The 20806-nt window shown below is 33.9% G+C and overlaps 1 non-coding gene across 1 annotated transcript; it reads left to right on the plus strand.

The window, feature by feature from the left end:
• Window positions 1-9026: 9026 nt before the first annotated feature.
• LOC129019243 (U6 spliceosomal RNA) lies at window positions 9027-9133 on the plus strand. The gene has a single exon (XR_008495574.1). It is a non-coding gene; the product is annotated as a U6 spliceosomal RNA (small nuclear RNA).
• Window positions 9134-20806: the final 11673 nt, after the last annotated feature.

Raw genomic sequence — 20806 nt, forward strand, 5'->3', positions numbered from 1 at the left:
TGCATATTATGAAATATTGTATTTGGAATATTTATGAGGAAAAACACCCACACACTGTGTTTTGTCAAAATGTTCAAGTTATGTTGAGATTTGTTTGTAATTCAGCAAAATGTAAAGTCTCCTTTCTCTTTTGATGAAACTGTTAAGATATATATATTGATTATAGGGTGAATAATAAGATGAAAATCTCCCTTTTCCAGTAGCATATGTAGAATGGTTGCTGCCCTCAACAGCAGAATTATTTTTCCTCACTTTTCATCTTCTTTTCTTTTTTGATGTGAGAGCTTTTCATCATTTTTATCACTGCCGCATGGTAAGCTGTGGGTAAGCATGGCCACAGGATCCCCTAAGCGGACAAAAACGAAAATCTCATAGGGGACTCCAACCCTGACAACAACATCTCAAAGACAGAAAAGTTAATTCTCAGAAAATCAGCATTCGGTTCGGTGTTGGAACTTCTGAAAGAACATAGTTTTCTGTGTTAGTGTAAATGTTAATTGGTGTTAATGTGCTGGCAAAAATAAAGGGCTCTGAGCACATGCTGCATTTCTGACAAACATTATCTGTCAAGTCTTCTGATTTTTGGATGCCTTGCTATTAGAAAAGACAGAATCAGTGGAGCACATATTTTACACACCCACATCTTCACAATGCATAAATTTTGCATTGACGGTTATCTGTTTCAGAAATAAACAAATGTAAAAGCAATCTTGAACCCAGGCCAAGCCTGTTTCAAGCCTTGCCTTACGTGTCTTCCCAGTAAAACCTATTGGCGTAACTATGGCCACTGCAGTTCATAAGCAAGCTGCCCATTACTTTTCATGTATTTTGTTTGTTTGTTTTAATCTCACTGTTTTTATTGATTACCTTATCCTTAGATTTTATAACGTAGTGGTTGCAGAGATATTTCATAGAGGCATCAAATCTTTTGAATATGTTTCAATTCTTCAAATGGGACAGAAAAAAATGTCATAAATTAGGCATAAATTTAGCTCACTTGATCTTCTCAGCTTTACGTCCTTTCTGGAATAGGTTTAGCCTGAATCTTCATGACTTTTTTGGACACTATTTTCCCTGTATTTGCTAAATTCATCACTTATCTCAGTCCCAATGAGAAACCAGGTGAAACCAGCCCAATTGTCCCATAGAACTGATGTTTATAGTTTATTTGAATAAACACAGAAATTGACTCTCCCAGTCTTAAACTTTGAGAAAGTTACATTTGCCTTATCTAAGTTCCTTTATCAGGAAACCAACCATCAAGCCTCCCAGATAGTATCAAAGAACTTAAACTCACCCAATCATATCACAGTATCTGTACAATGATCTGCAAGACCCTTCACTTGTCATGATGGACTGACCATCTGCTTCCTGTTGACCCACTTCTCTTCCTTACCACTCCCTAATTCCTGTTTTCTTGCATGTAGTTATATTTTGTCCCTGCTCTACAAATCACCAATTTTAGTCAAGGAGATGGATTTGAGAGTGATCTCCCACCTCCTTGGCTGCAGCACCCGATTAAAGCCTTCCTCCCTGGCAATACTTTTCTCAGTGACTGGCTTTCTGTGCAGCGAGCAGCAGGGCCTAGACCAAACCTCTGGGGTTTTGGTAACACAAGCTCGTTATGTAAGAAAGAGAGTCTAATTTGAAACATCAAAGGCATAATCTAATTCCAGATAGAGGAAAGAATTTGCTATCAATTGTGTTAACATTTTTCTCTGCGTGTATGTGTGTGTATGTGTGAGAGAGAGATATGCCTATTTATATTATCTGTTACTTTTTGGTGACATTTTGAGTGAAATGAAAAAAAATCACAACTTCTTTTTTTTCAGTTTTCTTCTCTGTGCCAAATAATAGCTTCTCAGCTAAACAAATAACAGACATTTATAATTTCAAATTATACTCTCAAAGTCATATTCCTTCTGTAATTTTCATGAGAGATTTCATGAATTATCTTGTAAAACTGAAACACACATAATAAAATTACTTGACTAATTTCTAACATGTTTGGGATTGTAGCTAGAATAACTAAGAGATTCTTTTAGGGCAATTATATAGGTCATTCATGAAGTCCAGAAATATGTCAACAATCAATTGACATGTATGGTCAATTGATTATCGATCAAGGTGTTAAGAATATTCAATTTGAGAAAGAATATACCCTTTTACAAGTGGTTCTGGAATAACTGGATAGTCATGAAAAACAATGAACCTTTATAAGTACATTGTGACATAAACTAAATCTTATTTAAAACAAGTGGATCATAGGCCTGAATATACAACCAAAATCTCCGTCTAAAAGAAAAAAGGTATCTAATAGGAAAATATAAAACAAATACATTGCAAACCAAGATTAGGCAATGGTTATCTCAATAGAGCATACAATTATGATTCATAAACAGTTTTATAAATTGAACTTCATAAAAATTAAAAACATGTTTTTTGAAAAAGAATGTTAATAAAATTAAAATACTAGTCACAACTTGGAAGAAAGTATGTACAAAATACAAAATTGATGTGAATTTTTATAATTCGATAATAAGACACACCCAATAAAATTGGGCAACAAATTGAAGACACTTCTCTAAAGAAGAGATATAGAAAGAAAATAACCATGAGAAAATAATGTTTAAAATAATTTGTCATTAAAAAAATTAAAACCACACTTATGTCATTACATAACCTGCTAGAATGTCCAAAATTAAACAAAACAAGCAAAAACAGGTGATTAAAAAATGCAGGTGAGAGGCAGAGTTACTGAAACACACAAACTATTAATTCAATTGCAAAATGTAGTAATAGCTTCCACTAAAAATGAACAATTTCTCATGAAGTTAAAGATACACTTACCATAAAACTAGTTATCCCATTTCTAAATTTTTATACAAGAGAAAAGAAAACATATGTCTATCACAAAAATCAAGATGTGAATGTTTATAGTGACTTTCCTCATTAAACTAAAATATGGGTAAAACCAGATGTTCATTAACTTATAAATAGAAAACTAAATTGCAGTACATCCATACTACACACATGGACCTGTATGTTATGTACACATCTTCCTTTCATGTATTGACTACAGTCAATCTATAAGCTTATATAAGGCAAAGTTTGGCATTTTTCTATTTAAAGAAGTATTTGCACATCAATGATAATCTGAGAATGACTAGGTTGTATTTAAGATATCAGATAACCGACTCATATAACCTTCACTATATTTTTTACATTTTTTCTAAAACCAAATATTAACATTTTATATATATTGCATATGTAGTTATTTACATTTATATGTACAATAAATACATAAACCCTATTTCTTCTCATTGCTGCCACATAAACAAGCTTTTGTGAAACAATTTCCTTAACTCTGAATGCCTATTTTACCTTCATACAGGAAAATCCTGGGACCCTAAGTTCCTTCAATAATTCTAGCTAAATCAATAATTTAACTTTTGTATAACTAAATTATTCATGTAATTTGTATTTCATCATATCTTTTCTAATAAAAAATAGAAAGGATCTGTGCGTAGGAAGAAACTTTTTCATATATTTATTTCTACAACTTCTTGTGTTGCTTATTCAGTCCAAGACTTAAGAAGTATGGAAAGTTGAAAAGCCAAATCTCATCCCCAAACTGTTACTTAATGCTCTATTTCAGCCTCTTTTGGCAAACTTTTATGTACCTACCAAAGGAACCCTGTAAACTGCTTCAGGAGGCCCACATGGCAGCTTGCAAAGTCCTCCACTCTTGCTCTCACCCCACCTATTTCTTAGTTGTTTCCTTCACTAGCACTGGCTCCCTATCTATACCCCTATTTTGTAGTTCCTTCCTTTTTCAATATGTTTTTAGAATGCTAAACACAACCTGGAATAGTCACCTCTGGGTATTCCCAGCATTTTCTAATCTGCTCACTCCTTGTGATAACGAACTCTGTCCTGCAATCTTCCCCGTGATCTAAGCTCTATTTTCTCATTTTTATGAAAGTGAAAACATTAAGCTGAGAAGGCAACACATTAAATACTTCTAGAAATGAAGAATTAAGCATCATCACAGAAATATTTCTCCTGAGCACTTAGTCTTATGTTTTGCCCCCACCCAACACAGAAAGATGCCCTTTCTTCTAAAAGGAATAGATTAGAAGATACTGTCCTCACCACTACGTACATGTACCATAAAGACAATTGGCCAAGAAGCTAGAATTCTCCTGCTTATCCTACAGAGAACAATTGGATGTGGGAAGGGTGCTGCAGCACTGTGCAAATGGGGAAACTACCTCAATTAGTTAAATATTAGGTAACATTTTACAAAGCAAATAAAAGGCAAATATTAGGCATCTAGTTGACAAAGATTTGACATCTAAATTGAATGCAAAAAAATTAAAGGAAAAATAGTGTCATCATAGTGCATGAAAACTTAGGACAAGAACAGTGCAGGGTGTACAGGAACAAATTAGCAACACATTCTCTGGACAGACACATAAATTCACAATAGGATAAAACAAAGACAATTACCTTAGCCACATATGGCTAAGTATTTTTGCCAATTGCTCAGCATTGAACGCATGTGATTGTTACACATTTGCCAAGATTGGATTACAGAATCTGCTTCATTTAGCTTAAACAGAAAGGGTCTTGTTAGAGGCTATTTGTTGGCTGACAGTTTTTGAAAGGGCCAGGAAATCAAACTCTGTGATACACAGCCAGGAGAACTGTCCAAACTTACCACAAATTTTTAAGCAGAAATAATTTCAGCCACAGCAAACCAATGGCCATTCAAAAAACCAGGAGCCAGATACCAGAGAGCCAGCATCTCTGCCAAAGTTCTCCAAAAAGAGCGATAACCTTCACAATGAATATTGCTACCAGAGCTGAGAGCACACTCTGCCATCATTCCAAATGTCACTTCTTCCTTGGAAGTGGAGGCTGCTGCTTGGCTCCACTCTTGTGGCAAGGAACCCTGGGAACCTAACATTTTGATTCTACCTAAGGAAGGTATAATTCACAATGTGGAGAAATAGCAAATTGAGGTTTTGGACAGGCATGTTTAACAGATGGTGACTATAATATAATTTTTTATTTGTTGCATATGATTAGGCTTAAGCTAGATTGGAGTAAAGTATGCATTGTTCTCATTCTTGATCACAACGCTTTCACTCCCAGTTAACTTAAATGTAATCTTCCTGAAGTCTAACAAACTTTACATATATGATGCAGTTAAATGATACACATGACCTTAATTTTGATCTAAAATTTAGTCATACTGAATTGGAAAGCAAAATAAACAATATCTGTCGGAGAAAGTACGGTTAATAAGGCTATTTCTATCTAGATGAGCTAATTTTTACATTAGGAGTAGTTCTATTTGAAAGTGGAAGCAAGCAGTCCTAAAGAAGTGGATTCTCCCATGTTCTAAATAAAACATATACACACATGTGTAGTAGGGATGCGTACATGTGTGTGTGTGTGTATATAATCATGTACATGTGGAAATATTACCACAAACCAAGGTTGACAGTCAAGCTATTTTCTGAATCTGAAATGAATATCCGTTAACTTTCTGGACAGTATTACTGAATTGAAAAATTGTGACATTAATAGGTCCTATCTCATGAAAGAAACGATTTTCTACCAAAGTTGATGAAGGTGTAAGTGCATTTTGTTGTTATCTCTTCCTTTAGCTCCCTTGCCATGCTAACACCCAAATATTTAGGGTCTCTGATATCCAGAATTTGTGACAAGCAAGTAAGCAAAGATAATTAGCAGCAGTTTCTTTATTGCTTGATATTGTTTTCTCATTCTCCCCTTCAACCTTCCTATAACTTTACACCCTTACATACACATACACACACACACATACATACACATACTCATTTAAATCTACATTCCACTTCTATGTACTCATTTTGCAATTGCCAAGCCTTATTAAATCCAGTGCTCGCTCTACTCTGCACCTGGATAACAGTCGGTGAAAGTGGACTAAAAGTAAGCAGCACCTACCCTCTTGCTCTGGTAGGAAATATTAACATACCGTATGGGTCTACACAATCTCATTGCTTCAAATGCCATCTGCATGCTGATGACTCTGGGAAGAAAAGAGCAAACATCAGGTCTGTAGCTACTTCCCTTCCTTGTGGCACAGAGGAGGCAATGCTGACCTCGAAAAATTCTAAGTATAAACATGGCATTGGGATTTATCCCAGAAAGATATCTGCAAAAGTTCTTATCTAAGAATGTTTGTCTATACTGATCATTGAAAATACTTGGAACTTACAGACTTAAAGAACAGAGCTGGCTGGAGGATGCAAGTTAGCCAGATAGACTATCTACCTATGTGAGTAATAAAGTATGGAAACCAAGAAAACTCAAACTAAAACTACTTTCTCCAAGCGAAATTGTCGCAGACACATATTACAATCTGTTTCTCCTAAATCAAAACTCATTCCAGGGTGGGAATCAGTCTGGTTTTGCTTTGTTTTGCATTGTGTTGTTTTGTTTTATTTCATTTTGGAAGCTGTATCTGTTGGCTTTGAGGCTATTTGAAAGACTAATGTTGTAAGGCTGCAATGTCCCTACATTTTGTTTATATCTTTCACTAATCATTGGGGTAGTTTGATGCTGAGCAAGATCCATTATCCTTGTGCATCTGCTTTGACAATCCAGCCATCTGTGGTACTACAACAACCAAATAACACTATCCGAGATCTCATCCCTGAATTTGAGGTTTTCCGTCCAATGTGTTACCTCTATGCTGATGTGTTAGAAACATCTAAAGCTCAAAATCCTAAAATCTAGCTAATTTTTGCATAGCTTGAAAAGTTCGTCTCCTAACTTTCTATATTTCAAAAGTTGTAAATGCCCTTCTGGTCCAGCTGCCTAAAACAAAGCTATGGAGACATCTTTGACTCTTCTCTCTCTATATTCAAATCCTTTTCAAGGGGTTGTCTTTTCCTCAGAAATCTGGCAAATATCTATTGAGTGCATAAAAATTTTGATGACAATTCTACTCCAAGTCACTATTATCTTTGAACAGATTAGAGGATTTGCCTCTTACAGGGGCTCTCTTCTATTCTAAATGGCAGCCACAATGTCTCTTAAGGAAATTAGAGCATGACATATTTCATTCATTAATTCAATTATTACCTATTCAAAGCTCAAGACTTTTTCCTTATGCAGAATAAATCTAAATGCCCAAGTAGTTCTGAACCTTACTTATATGTTGACTTTCTCCCTCAGTTACTTAATTCCAGGAAAATGTATTGTACATGATTGTTGCACGATATTAGTAAAATGGATTACATGCCAATTGATTAAATGTTCCTATACAACATGCTATCAAATACACATTGTAGGATAGTGTGCTAGATATTAAAATGAGAAAATAAAGCCAAAATGTAATATTTTTGTCCCTGCATTTGAAATATTCCAATATTAATCTGGAAACATACATGAAATAGAAAATTGAAACAGAAAGTTTTCTAATAATATGAGGAAAGATTTTTCTACAAAATATATTGCCTTTCAAGGAAGTACATTAAATTCTACAGTACAATGTTATATCTTGCATATATAAAAGTAGGGTAATTTAAATACTCTGATACTAGAAGAAAGAGCATAGAAAATTATACCTTTATTTAGGATCCATGTTTAATAAACTATAATAGAAAAAACTACATCTTTAGAAAAGAAGTAACCCAGATGCATACATCAAATATAATTCTATAAAGATTCATTGTTTATATTTTTAGAAGACTGGTAAATATGTATATATTACTTAAAAATATATGTAGCTACATTATTAAAGACATAAATCTTTAAAAACTTGATAATTGAATTAAATAGAAAAATAAAACACACACACATATGTCCTATATTAAGTTCAAAATCAAATAACATGTTGCAAATACATTCACAATATATAAGAGGGTTATAGTCTCAAAAATATAGCGTTTACACAAATAAATGAAATAACAAAATGTTCCATCCCACCAGAAAAAAAAAATTGGCAGTTTATAGATAACTAATTCACAATATAAAAATACTACTAGCTGTTTTAATCATACAAAATTATTCAAAATCACATATAATTAAAGGACACAATATTAAAACATGATAATTTTATCACTTTCCACATTGTAAAATATTAATACTAATTAGTATCATTAGAAGTATGTCTACATATTATTAGAGAAGTTTAAATCAGTTTTCATTTGCAGGAACACTATGTTATAATATATATCAAATACTTAAACTTGCATATCCTTGGGCTCAGTAACTCTAGATATTGGAACTTTTTACAACAAAATAGTAAACATGTCTTCTCCTGGGAATATAACCCAAATACAATTTTATGGGATTCTACCTGAGGGTATCACTGGATACTCCTTGGTTTAGGGACTGGGACTTGAGTCTAGCAAGGTGGATATCATGGGGAGAGTGGAACAATAGAGTGCAGTGGATGCTCACAGTGAGAGGGAAAGGTTATGGTAAGCAGCAATGGAAATGAGCTACCTTAGCCACATTTATGTGTCTTAAAAACACATTGTCAAGTGAAAAAAGAATGAGACATATAGCACAGTTTTCATAAATACGAAGTATATGCACAGTCTCAAAACATTTTACTAAAATATGTTCACATAAAAGGAAGTACAGTAAACATATTTAGTGACTTTCTATAAGGGGAGTGGGAGTGGTGGAAGAAAAACTGGTGGACCACAGGGACACTGGGAAATAATAATAGCCAAAGGGACCTTAATGGGGATTATGTGATAATGGACAAAGGACTGAGATGTGCAATTAACTCAAGGCTCTGCATCTGCTTTTTAAGAAAATATATGTAATAACTAGATATGACCAGACATGCATTTACAAAGATAAGATGGAAAACCTGTTATGCATTATATTGCAGAATACCGGATTGCACATGTTAAAATATGAACAGCAATATGTATTTTTAAGCATTAAAATAATGATGTAAGAAAGATTTACTGAAAAACATTATTAAAATAACCAGACAAAAGTCATATAATGTGGTCACTTCGGGAGCACATATATTAAAATTGTAGTGATACAGAGAAGATTAGCATGGCCCCTGCACAAGGATGACACGCACGTTTATGAAGTTTTCATATTTTTCAATATCGTGAAAATGGCCATAGTGCCCAAAGTAATTTATAGATGTAATGTTATTCCTATTAAACTACCATTTACATTCTTCACAAAAGTCGAAAAAAACAATATTTTAAAATTCATATGGAACCAATAAGAGTCCGTATAGCCAAGACAATCCTAAGCAAAAAGAACAAAGTTGGAGACATCACCCTACCGTACTTCAAACTATATTATAAGGCTACAATAACAAAAACAGCATGACACTGATACAAAAACAGACACATAGACAAACAGAACAGAATACAGAACTCAGAAATAAGATTGCACATCCACAATCATCTCATCTTCAACATGCCTGACAAAAACAAGCAATGGGGAAATGATTCGCTATTCAACAAATGGTGCTGGGATAACTGCCTAAAAAATTGAAACTGGACCCCTTCCTCACAACTTATACAAAAATTAACTCAAGATGGATTAAATAATTAAATGTAAAACCCCAAACTATAAAAATCCTAGAATAAAATATAGGCAATACCATTCAGAACACAGGCATGGGCAAAGATTTCATGATGAAATCGTCAATAGCAATCGCAAAAAAAGCAAAAATTGACAAATGGGATCTAATTAAACTAAAGAGCTTCTGCACAGCAAAATAAACTATCATCAGAGTGAGCAGGCAACATACAGAGTGGGAGAAAATCTTTGCAATCTATCCATCCGACAAAGGTCTAATATCCAGAATCTACAAGCAACTCAAACAAATTTACAAGAAATAAACAAACAACCCCTTTAAAAAGTGGGTGAAAGACATGAACAGACATTTCTCAAAAGAAGACATTCATGCAACCAACAAACATATGAAAAAAGTTCAACGACACTGATCATTAGAGCAAAGGAAATCCAAATCACAATGGGATACCATCTCATGCCACTCCAAATGGCCATTATTAAAAAGTCAAGAAACAACAGATGCTGGCAAGGTTGTGGAGAAATAGGAACACTTTTACATTGTTGGTGGAAATGTAAATTAGTTCAACCATTGTGGAAGACAGTGTAACAATTTCTCAAAGAGCTAGAACCAGAAATACCATTTTACCCAGCAATCTCATTACTGGGTATATACCCAAAGAAATATAAAGCATTCTATTACAAAGACACATGCACACATATGTTCATTGCAGTACTAGTCACAATAGCAAGGACATAGAATTAACCCAAATGCCCATCAATGATAGATTGGTTAAAGAAAATGTGGTACATATACACCATGGAATACTATGCAGCCGTGAAAAGAAATGAGACCATGTCATTTTCATAGACATGGAGAAATCTGGAAGCCATCATCCTCGCAAACTAACACAGGAATAGAAAACCAAATACTGTATGTTCTCACTTATAAGTGGGAGCTAAAGGATGGGATCACATGGATATGGGAAGGGGAACAACCCTCACTATGGCTTGTTGTGGGGTGAAGTCAGAGGAGAAAGAGTATTAGAAAGGATGGCTAATGCACGCTGGGCTTAACACCTGAGTGATGGGTTGACAGGTGCAGTAAACCACTATGGCACACCTATGTAACAAACCTGCACATCCTGCACATGTACTCCAGAACTAAAAATGACAATTTTTAAAAGTTCTAAAAGATAACATAATAAAATATTGCATAAAGCATGATGGCATTACTATAAAAGTAATAAGAGATATAATGGCGATCTATATATCAGAGTTTCCAAAATATCCTACTATTTTCCTTTTGGGGTTTTGGGATTGTGGAAGTGCCCTATTTTCTACCATTGAATTATGGAAAATTGAAACATTTCACACCACATGCTACTCAGAGATTTATCATGCTAATGAGTTTTGTGACAAGATGTAGTAAGCAAAATTTTCCTACTTAGAATCAAATGTGTTTTTTGGTTTGTTTAATTTCCTCTGCTTTCTTATGGAATTAGCTTTTAGTATAAGACATTTTGAATACTGTTTATATTGAACAAAATGCTAAAAATATGATAAATTGATTTTTCCATACTGTCTTCATTTAGCAAAAAATATATACTTATTACCAAATTCCTAAAATATATTACAGAACAATTAAATAATAAACTTGAGTTGCTTATGTATCTAAATAATTCTTGCCCAGCTCTAATAGAAAAGTGAATATTTTATTTCTCTGGAATAATCTTTAGTTTAATTTGCAAATTTTTTCTTTACTTTTCTTTTCTCTCTCTCTCTCTTTTTTTTTTCCAAAAGAAAGAGGTTTAATGGACTTATAGTTCCGCATGGCTGCAGAGGCCTCACAATCAAGGTGGAAGAGAAGGAGGAGCAAGTCACGTCTTACATGTACAGCAGCAGGCAAAGAGAGAGCTTGTGCAGGGAAACTCCCCTTTTTAAAATGATCAGATCTCATGAGACTTACTTGCTATCATGACAACAGCATGGGAGAATCCTGGCCCCATGATTCAGTTACTTCCTACCAGGTCCCTCCCACAACACATGGGAAATCTCATGTTTTATTTTCTTTACTTTTTTCCTGTCTCTTTCCTTTGAGTACCCTCTGTAGCATCTGAAGTGGCTTAACTTATCCAGTAACTAAACACATGGAAACTTCTGTCTGCCATACTTGGACTACTTTTTATACATCAGTTATTTTTCTTTAAATTCGTCATTTTAAATTAGTATCAGCTACATAGCTTTCTTGAGATAATTACATTGTTTGCTTTCTTTAAGGCACTTAGGATAATGTCTGGAAAATGGAAAATGCCATAATAGTCTTCTACCACCAATGTTGTTTTGTCATTTTCTCTTCCATTAAAATCAAGACAAATTATTGTCATATACTACATCCAACTCTACATATTTTATGTAGTTGAAATGCACTTAATTTTTAACCTAATTGAAAGTTCTAATTCCTTTGTATTGAAGTGGGAAAGGTTCCCATGTCCCCGTCACAGGGCATGAGATGGGGGAGTGATTCACTTATTCAGTGCAACGCTGCTCAAACCTCTAGGGGAACAAACCTCAAGGGGACAGGTTGTGGGGCTGGGACCCCACGGCAGTGTCTAGGGGTGAATGTTACAGCTCCTGAAGCCCCAGTGGGCATGTGTTACAGGGTGCTCTTTTAGTTTGCTGTCTATAGGCGGTTTGTGTTAACCAACTCAATTAGACCCTCTTCCTTGTCACAGGGACAGAAGGATTTCTGTATCCGGGGTTCTTGCCTTGGTGTACCAGAAAAATCGGATCATAAGTGGGCTTGGAGAATGAGTGCAAAGTTTTATTGAGTGGAAGTAGCTCTCTGGCGATGGGGGAGCCAGAAGGGAGATGGTTTTCTCCTGGAGTTGAGCCGCTCTACGGCCCCAGCTGTACTCCAACTGCCCTGGCCAAACTCTGTCTGGTCCTGCTGGCCAATGGCCTGCCAGCGTGCAGGCATCTGTCAGTGTTCTATTCCACCTGCCTGCTCCAGGAGAGCTTCCTCGACATCCTCTCGGGCTTGTGCCTTCTTCCACTAATGCGCTTGTACCTTCTTCCACTAGTGCACTCCTGTCGAAGTTTGTCACCTGTTTGTCTGTCCGCTAGTGTCTCAGGTTCTTAGAGACCCAGGATGGGTGTGTGGTGGGCCAGGGTGGTCTTGGAAAATGAAACATTTGGGCACAAAAGCAGGAGTGTATGTCCTCAGCTAGGTCCGTGGGTGTGGAGCCCTAGCGAGGTACCTGCCTTTCTCTACCCAGCACTTCCCTGCCCCCCTCCCATATAAGTATGAATTCACATATTTAATAAATTGTCTGTCAAAGAAATAGGAAGGATGAATGATAATTATGGAAAATGTAGACTGGTAATGGGAAAACAGAATAGAATAAAAATGGATTGATGTAAAAATTCAAAAAAAATCTAAATTATTCATGACTCTTAAAAATACAATTTCTGAATGCTAATTTCTGGCTTAGTCAATTGATTTGATTTCCTTGTGCTAATATTCATTTAAGATGGGAGATATGATATGAAATACATGTTTAAGTGTTATAAGCAGGACTATAGAGTTACCTTAAGCCTTGAGAGAAAACCAAGGATTTTGTACAGTTGGGAAGGTCATCTTTTTAACTGAATATAATACTCAAATTACCAAACATGCAAGGTCCTTAGACATAGTCAAGATTCATATGTGTCACTTAAGAGACTTCATGTTGATTATTGATTAATAACTCTATTTTGAATTTTGTGACTCACTTAATTCTTTAATGCTTAGCTTATAATCTCAAACTATGAAACATTAGAAATTAATTAATCTTGAGAAATCCCAAAGTAATTTCAGATTTTTGTTGTAATTTTTTTGAATAATTTGTTACCTACTGATATCTTTTAAATTAAATCATTCAAATCCCCCACCCTCTGATGAAGCACAGAGGATTCGATTTCTTTCAGAGTGAGTATATATTAAAAAGGAAGAGTTTTGAAACAAGAACCTGAAAGACCAGCTAGACACAAAGGATGTTCAGTAAAGTATAAAATAAAATAAAATAATTTTTTAAAAAGTAAGCCAATAGGAAACTATTTAAAGAGGACAATCTGTAAAAGAAGTGTCTCAGTAGCCAAGTATAAAAAAATCAGAGGCCAGGAGTGGTGGTGCATCCCTATGGTTCCAGCTACTTAGGGAGGCTGAGGTGGGAGGATTGTTTGAACCCAGGAGTTGAGGTTGCAGTGAGCCGAGTTTCTGCCAGTGCACTCCAGGCTGAGTGACAGAGTGAGAGCTTGTGTCAAAAAAAAAAAAAAAAAATTCAGAAATTAACTGCCTTAAATCAGTTAAGGCAGTCAACAGTTAAGAATCTTCATCAGATAAAATTGTATAAGTTAACCTATGTCCCTATGAAGTTATAAAAGCCTTGACAGCAGCAAGGCAATTACAATACTAAACAGTTAAGAAAGCAATATTGGAAAATTAAAAATAGTCTAGAAAATTGTAGAGACAAAAGCCACAGTGCAAAGATCTGGGAGAGGAACAAGAAGACTCTAAGAGAAAGCAACAAGTTCAAGACAATTATAAAAACTAGAAAAGAAATAGGAACAGAAAGTGAGTACGCAAGAGAACATATGCAAGTCCCATGGGGCATGAGGTTGTTATTTTGAGGGCAGATGGAAAAGATCATGGAGAAATATAGATACTGTGGTAAAAAAAAAAAAAAAAAATCAATGTAGATCAAATTAAATATTGATCACATTCAAGGGGACTATTCCTTGTTTTTCTAATCATTAGTAGCAAATTGAGATATTTAAAGAATAAGCTATATCTGAGCAGATGGACATAGTTGTCTCCAATTACAAAAGGACAAACATAAACATGGAGAAAGGTGGTATTTAGTCTTTATTTGATGTCTTAATTTTATAGACATTGATGTCAGGGAAGACAAGTTTTTCACTTTGTCTTCAAGTAAATGACTACCATTTTATAAAAGAGAGTACAACTAAGACACTCTTAACAGTAATAATAAATAAAAATGGTCAAAATACTGGTTTATTAAGGGAAAACATCATAAATGTTTTATTTTATAAATGACAAATAAATTTCAAAACTCAATTTACAAGAGACTTCAAGCTTTATATAATGCAATTTAAGGTTATTTTAATGACTTCTAAATCCTGGGGAATATTGCAAATAATTAATTTGGCAGGATGTTAGCCAACTTGAGAACAAGTAGATTTGACAGTATATTTAACTCACAATTATAGATATTAATATTATATTTAATAGAGTAGCAACAACTAAATGCACATTTCTTTATACATGCACTCTTGTTTGGCACTATTGTTTATTTAATTATTGTTATAAGTATGGCAGGGATGAATTTAGTATTGTAATTGCCTTGCTGCTGACAAGGCTTTTATAACTTCATAGGGACATAGGTTAACTTATAAAATTTTATCTGATGAAGATTAAAATAAATTGTCTGGTGGAAAATAAATTCCCAAATATTATGACTTATAGCTCTGTTGGATATTAAGCAATTGATTAATGGAGCAAAGTTTATTTAATATTCTTTTATTAAATAGCCTACAAATATCTAGTATCTCAAATGCTTGTTGAACAGTATCTGACATTTTACTGAATCCACATTAATGAGTTAAATAATACATTTGACATGTAATCTTTTTATATTTGCAACAGTTACAATTTTCGCTTATTAGAAATTATTATGAACAACACTTTACATGGTAGTGTGGTGATGGACAAGTAACATAAAATATTACGGTGTAGAATTTGCTCCTATAAACAGGAATGATGCTAGCACACTTCTCGTAGATATATTGGGAAAAATAAATTGCTTAAAACAGAATTTATTTTAGAAAAATGCCACTTCCTTAGTAGGCTTTATATAAGTTTTTCATAAGATAATGACCATCTGGACCTAATTTGTACATAGATAAAGTATTAAATAAGATAATAGAATTTCTGCCACAAATTAATTTATTGAAGGTAGTTTGTAGTTTTGTTAAAATAAACATAATTATCAGAAAGAGACAAAGTCCTCTTTTATGCTCAACATTTTTAGTATGACACTGATAATAAAATGTTATAGTAAGTGGTAACCCCAAAATGTTACCAAATTTGACAATTAATCTATTTATTAGGTCATACTTTTTATTAAAAAACCATTGAAAATAGAGTCACAGTTAATGAACGTAGATATGTGTACCTAGAGATATATAAGTAAATTCATATATCCACACATATAAATACATACATATATATCTTGAAGTGTATATATGTTGATACATATTGATATCTGTGTTTGTGTGTATATATATATATATACGTGTGTGTGTGTCTGTGTGTCGATCATACATATATCTTCAATATGTTTCAAATGTATATGTCGTGAAAAATATAAACCCAAATGCTCACGTTTCACTTGGAAATTGTAAGTTATTTGGATAAAAAAAGACTATGTTAAGTAACTAAACAACTACAGTGCAAATAGAAGCATGCCTTTTCCATTATCTTTTTCTATTTGTGGAATTTGTGGCCTTTTTTAACCCTGGAAAGTATATAAATATTTTCATGTGTTCAGTGGATAGGTGGGAGTGCAGGTAGGGGGCAACAGACAGAGAAAGAGAGAGAGAAAATTATTGATAGTTTTCTATACCATTAATCATTATATGCACCCAATATATTTGCATTTATGTTGTGTTTATGTGAAGTTAACATATTTAATAATGCATTATAAGAAGTACTTTTTCAGACTAGAATAAGAACCTCCATAATGGGAGAAAATTTTTGCAGTCTACCCATCTGACAAAGGGCCAATATCCAGAATCTACAAAGAACTTAAGCAAATTTACAAGAAAAAAAATCAAACGACCCCATCAAAAAGTGGGCAAAGGATATGAACAGACACTTCTCAAAAGAAGACATGTGTGCAGCCAACAGACACATGATGACACTGGTCATCAGAGAAATGCAAATCAAAACTACAATGGGATACCATCTCACACCAGTTAGAATGGTGATCATTAAAAAGTCAGGAAACAACATCTGGAGAGGATGTGGAAAAATAGGAATGCTTTTTCGCTGCTGGTAGGAGTGTAAACTAGTTCAACCATTGTGGAAGACAGTGTGGCGATTCTTCAAGGATCTAGAACTAGAAATAACATTTGACCCAGGGATCCCATTACTGGATATATACACAAAGGATTATAAATCATGCTACTATAAGACACATGCACATGTATGTTTATTGTGGCACTATTCACAATAGCAAAGACTTGGAACCAACCCAAATGTCCATCAGTGATAGACTGGATTAAAAAAATGTGGCATATATACACCATGGAATACTATGCAGCCATAAAAAAGGATGAGTTCATGTCCTTTGTAGGGACGTGGATGAAGCTGGAAACCATGATTCTGAGAACTGTCACAAGGACAGAAAAGCAAACACCGCATGTTCTCACTCTTAGGTGGGAATTGAACAATGAGAACACTTGGACACAAGGCGGGGAACATCACACACTGGGGCTTGTAATGGGATGGGGGGATGGGGGAGGGATAGCATTAGGAGAAATACCTAATGTAAATGATGGGTTAATGGGTACAGCAAATCAACATGATGCATGTATACATGTGTAGCAAACCTGCAAGTTGTGCACATGTACCCTAGAACTTAAAGTATAATTAAAAAATATATATATATACATATATATATATATATGTATATATATGAACCTCCAGAAATTTTCTCTTCTATAAAAGCATTAAGAACACTGGCAAACAATATATCTAAATCTACATTTTTTAAAGCTCTGGAAATTACTCAAATGTTTGTAACAATCTGAGGAATATTTGTTTTTAAAAAAGTGCTGAATCTTGGTAACAACAGCAAGTTCTATGATATGCTATCTTGCCCCATGCCGTTCTCCACCCTCCCTGTCCAGTTCCATGGTAGTCTTGAAACCAACAGCCTCAAAAGCAGAGTAATGATAAAAATGAGCTCTCTAGCTATCAGTAAAGGGGCATAGTAGTTGGAACTACTCAAATAGCACTATAGCTAATAAATTGTCACTATTTGGTCTATCTGAAAGTTTCCCGGAAATTCGCCATTCACAGGACTGTCTTTAGTTTACCTAACTCAGAGCTTATTTAGTGTGAACAGCCTTATCTCCTGGACATGCATCTAAAAAAATCAGAGGCAAACAAAAACGTTTAAAAAGAAAATCTGGAAAAAGCTATGGACATATGGAGACTTAAAAAGAATCACACAGTTTCCTGACAATCTAGAGGGCCATGTATGTGTGCATGGCTGTGGGCATGAGAAATTCCTGAGAATGTGCAGAATCTCACCTGTGGCTATTATTAAGGGTCTACACACGAGGGAATGAAAGGTAAGGCAATTAAAAGCTGCTGGAGTGTTAAAGATGAGCCAGAAATGTGTGCATACCTACACACACACACACACACACACACACACACATCCCACTTTGGCAAATGCCAGGAGACATACAGCTTTAAGGCATTTAAGGAACTCTCTGTGTAAACATTATCTGAAAAATGTTCTAATTGAATCAAATTCCAGTGACCACATATGAAAAAGAATAATTAATGTCATAATGAATCAGAGGAATTCACTAAACAAGAAGAAAGAAAAAAAAACAATAATTGTTTTTAAATGCCAAATCCCACTTTTAATGATAAGTAGAACAACAAGGCAGTATATCAACAATGAAATACATGATTTGAACAACACTGTAAACAATCTGCCTAACAGATAAAGAACACTCCACCCAACAGTAGAAAGAATCCCAGATTCTTCTCCAAGTTTCTTGTCCAGGGCACATGGCACATTCCCCCGGATAAAATGTGTAAGGCCATTATGCAAGCCTCAAGGAATTTTAAAAAGATTAAAATAGTACACATTATTTTCTCTGACTAAAATGAAATGAAATTAGAAGTTAATAACAGAAGGAAATTTGTGAAGTTCACGAATACATAAAAATTAAACAGCACATTCCTGAATAGCCAATGAGTCAAAGAAGAAATTACTGGGGAAATTATAACAATTTTCGAGATTGATGAAAACAAAAATACACACCCAATCTCATGGGATAAAGCTAAAGCAATGCTCAAAATAAAAATTAAGGCTCTCAATGCCAGCATTTAAAAAAGATGACCCCAAATCAGTAACTAAACATTCCACCATACCAAACATTAAGGAAGATAAAGTAAAACCCAAGAACAACATAAACAGAAACTAATAAATGTCAGAGGAGAAATATGAAATAGAGAATAGAAAAACATGAGAGAAAGTCAGTGAAATCAAAAGTAACAAAACTAACAAAACCTAAGCTATATTGACCAAGCAAAACAAGAGAAAAGACCAAAATGATTAAAATCAGGAATGAAACAGGGGACATTACTTGACCTGAGAATAATAAATAGGACAATATTATAATAATACTTACAATTTAATACAAAAAGTAGATAAGCAAGATAAAATGAACAAATTCATAGAAACACGTACACTACAAAAACTTGTTTAAGAAATTAAAAATATAAATAAATTTAGGCACATAAAATATTGAAATAATAATTTTTAAAATCCCAAAAATAAAACTCAAGGCCCACATGGCTTTCCTGATGAATTCTACCAAACATTTAAAGGAGAATTAGCAACAGTCCTTCAGAAACTCTTCCAAAATGTAGAACATAAGGGAACATTTCCCAACTAACTCCATGAGGCTTTACCCCAGGAATGCAAGGTTAATCTAATATCTTAAAAGCCGTCAATATAATATATCATATTAATAGATTAAAGGACTAAATTAAATGATTCTCTCAATAAATACAGAAAAGCATTTCACCAAGTCCAACAAACTTTCATGAAAAAAAAGCACTCAATAAAATAAAAATTGAAGAGGCCTTTCTCAGCCTGATACAGTATATCTATAAAAACCTGCAACTATTCATACTAATGATGACAGATTGAAAGCTTTTCATTGGTTTCATTGACGAAACAAAATATCTGCTTTTGCCACTTTTTGTCAACATTTGCTGAAAGTTTTCCCAGGGTTATAAGGGGGAAAAGTAGGCATTTAGATTGGTGATTAAGAATTAAAGTTACCTATATTTGCTTGTGATATGACCTTATATATAGAAAATAGTCAGGAATGCACAAAATAACCTATTACAAGTGATGAATGAGATCAGCAAGGTTATGTATAGAGAGTCAGAAGAAATTCAATTGCCCTCCATTTCTATACACCAGTAATAATCCAAAAATCAAATTAAGTAAACAGTACAATTTACAGTAGGATCAATGAAATAAATAACTAGGAATAAATTATCAAAACAAGAGAAAGATTGTACACTAAAAATGTAAAAACACTGAAAATATAAAGAATGTCTGAAGAAATAGTAAGATGTCCTTAACTTATAGATTGGAAAATGTAATATTTTTAAGATGACAATGTTCTCCAAATGGACCTACACTGTCAATTCAGTGGACAAGGTAATACTAAATTTTTTATGGAAAAACAAGGCATCCTGAATACTCAAGAGGGTGTTAAGTAAGAAAAATAAAGTTGTAAGACTCACACTTTCCAATTTCATGATATACTAAAAAGCTACATTAAGGCAACCTTTGTGGTTCTGACATACAAATAGACGTAAACACTTAAATTTATGAATTTATGGTTAATGTTTTTTTAACCAGGGTGTCAAGACAATTAACTGGAGAAAAATAATTCGCAAATATGATTCTGGGAGAACAGGATATCCACATGTTAAAGAACGCAGTTTCACCTCGACAACATAACATGTAAAATAATTAACTGAAAGTGTGTCAGTAACCTAAATATACGAGCTAAAACTATAAAGTTCTTTGGAGAAAACATAAATGTAAATCTTCTTCATCTTAGATTTGGCAAATATTTCTTAGATAGGACACCAAAAACACAAATAACAGAAGAAAAATTACATAAAATATATTTCATTAAAATGAAAATTGCAGTGCTTCAAAGAACGCATCAAGGGTGAAAATAACCCACAGAAGGGAGAATATGTTTGTAAATCATTTATCTGATAAAGGACAAAGAACATACATACAGTAACCCAATTAATGAGTGGGCAAATTACTTCAAAAGACATTTTTCAACAGAAGATATACAAAGGGGCAGTAAGAACAGGGGTAAAATGCTACACATAATTAGTTAT

Source organism: Pongo pygmaeus, chromosome 17 (assembly GCF_028885625.2).
Source record: "Pongo pygmaeus isolate AG05252 chromosome 17, NHGRI_mPonPyg2-v2.0_pri, whole genome shotgun sequence".
Lineage (NCBI taxonomy): Eukaryota > Metazoa > Chordata > Mammalia > Primates > Hominidae > Pongo > Pongo pygmaeus.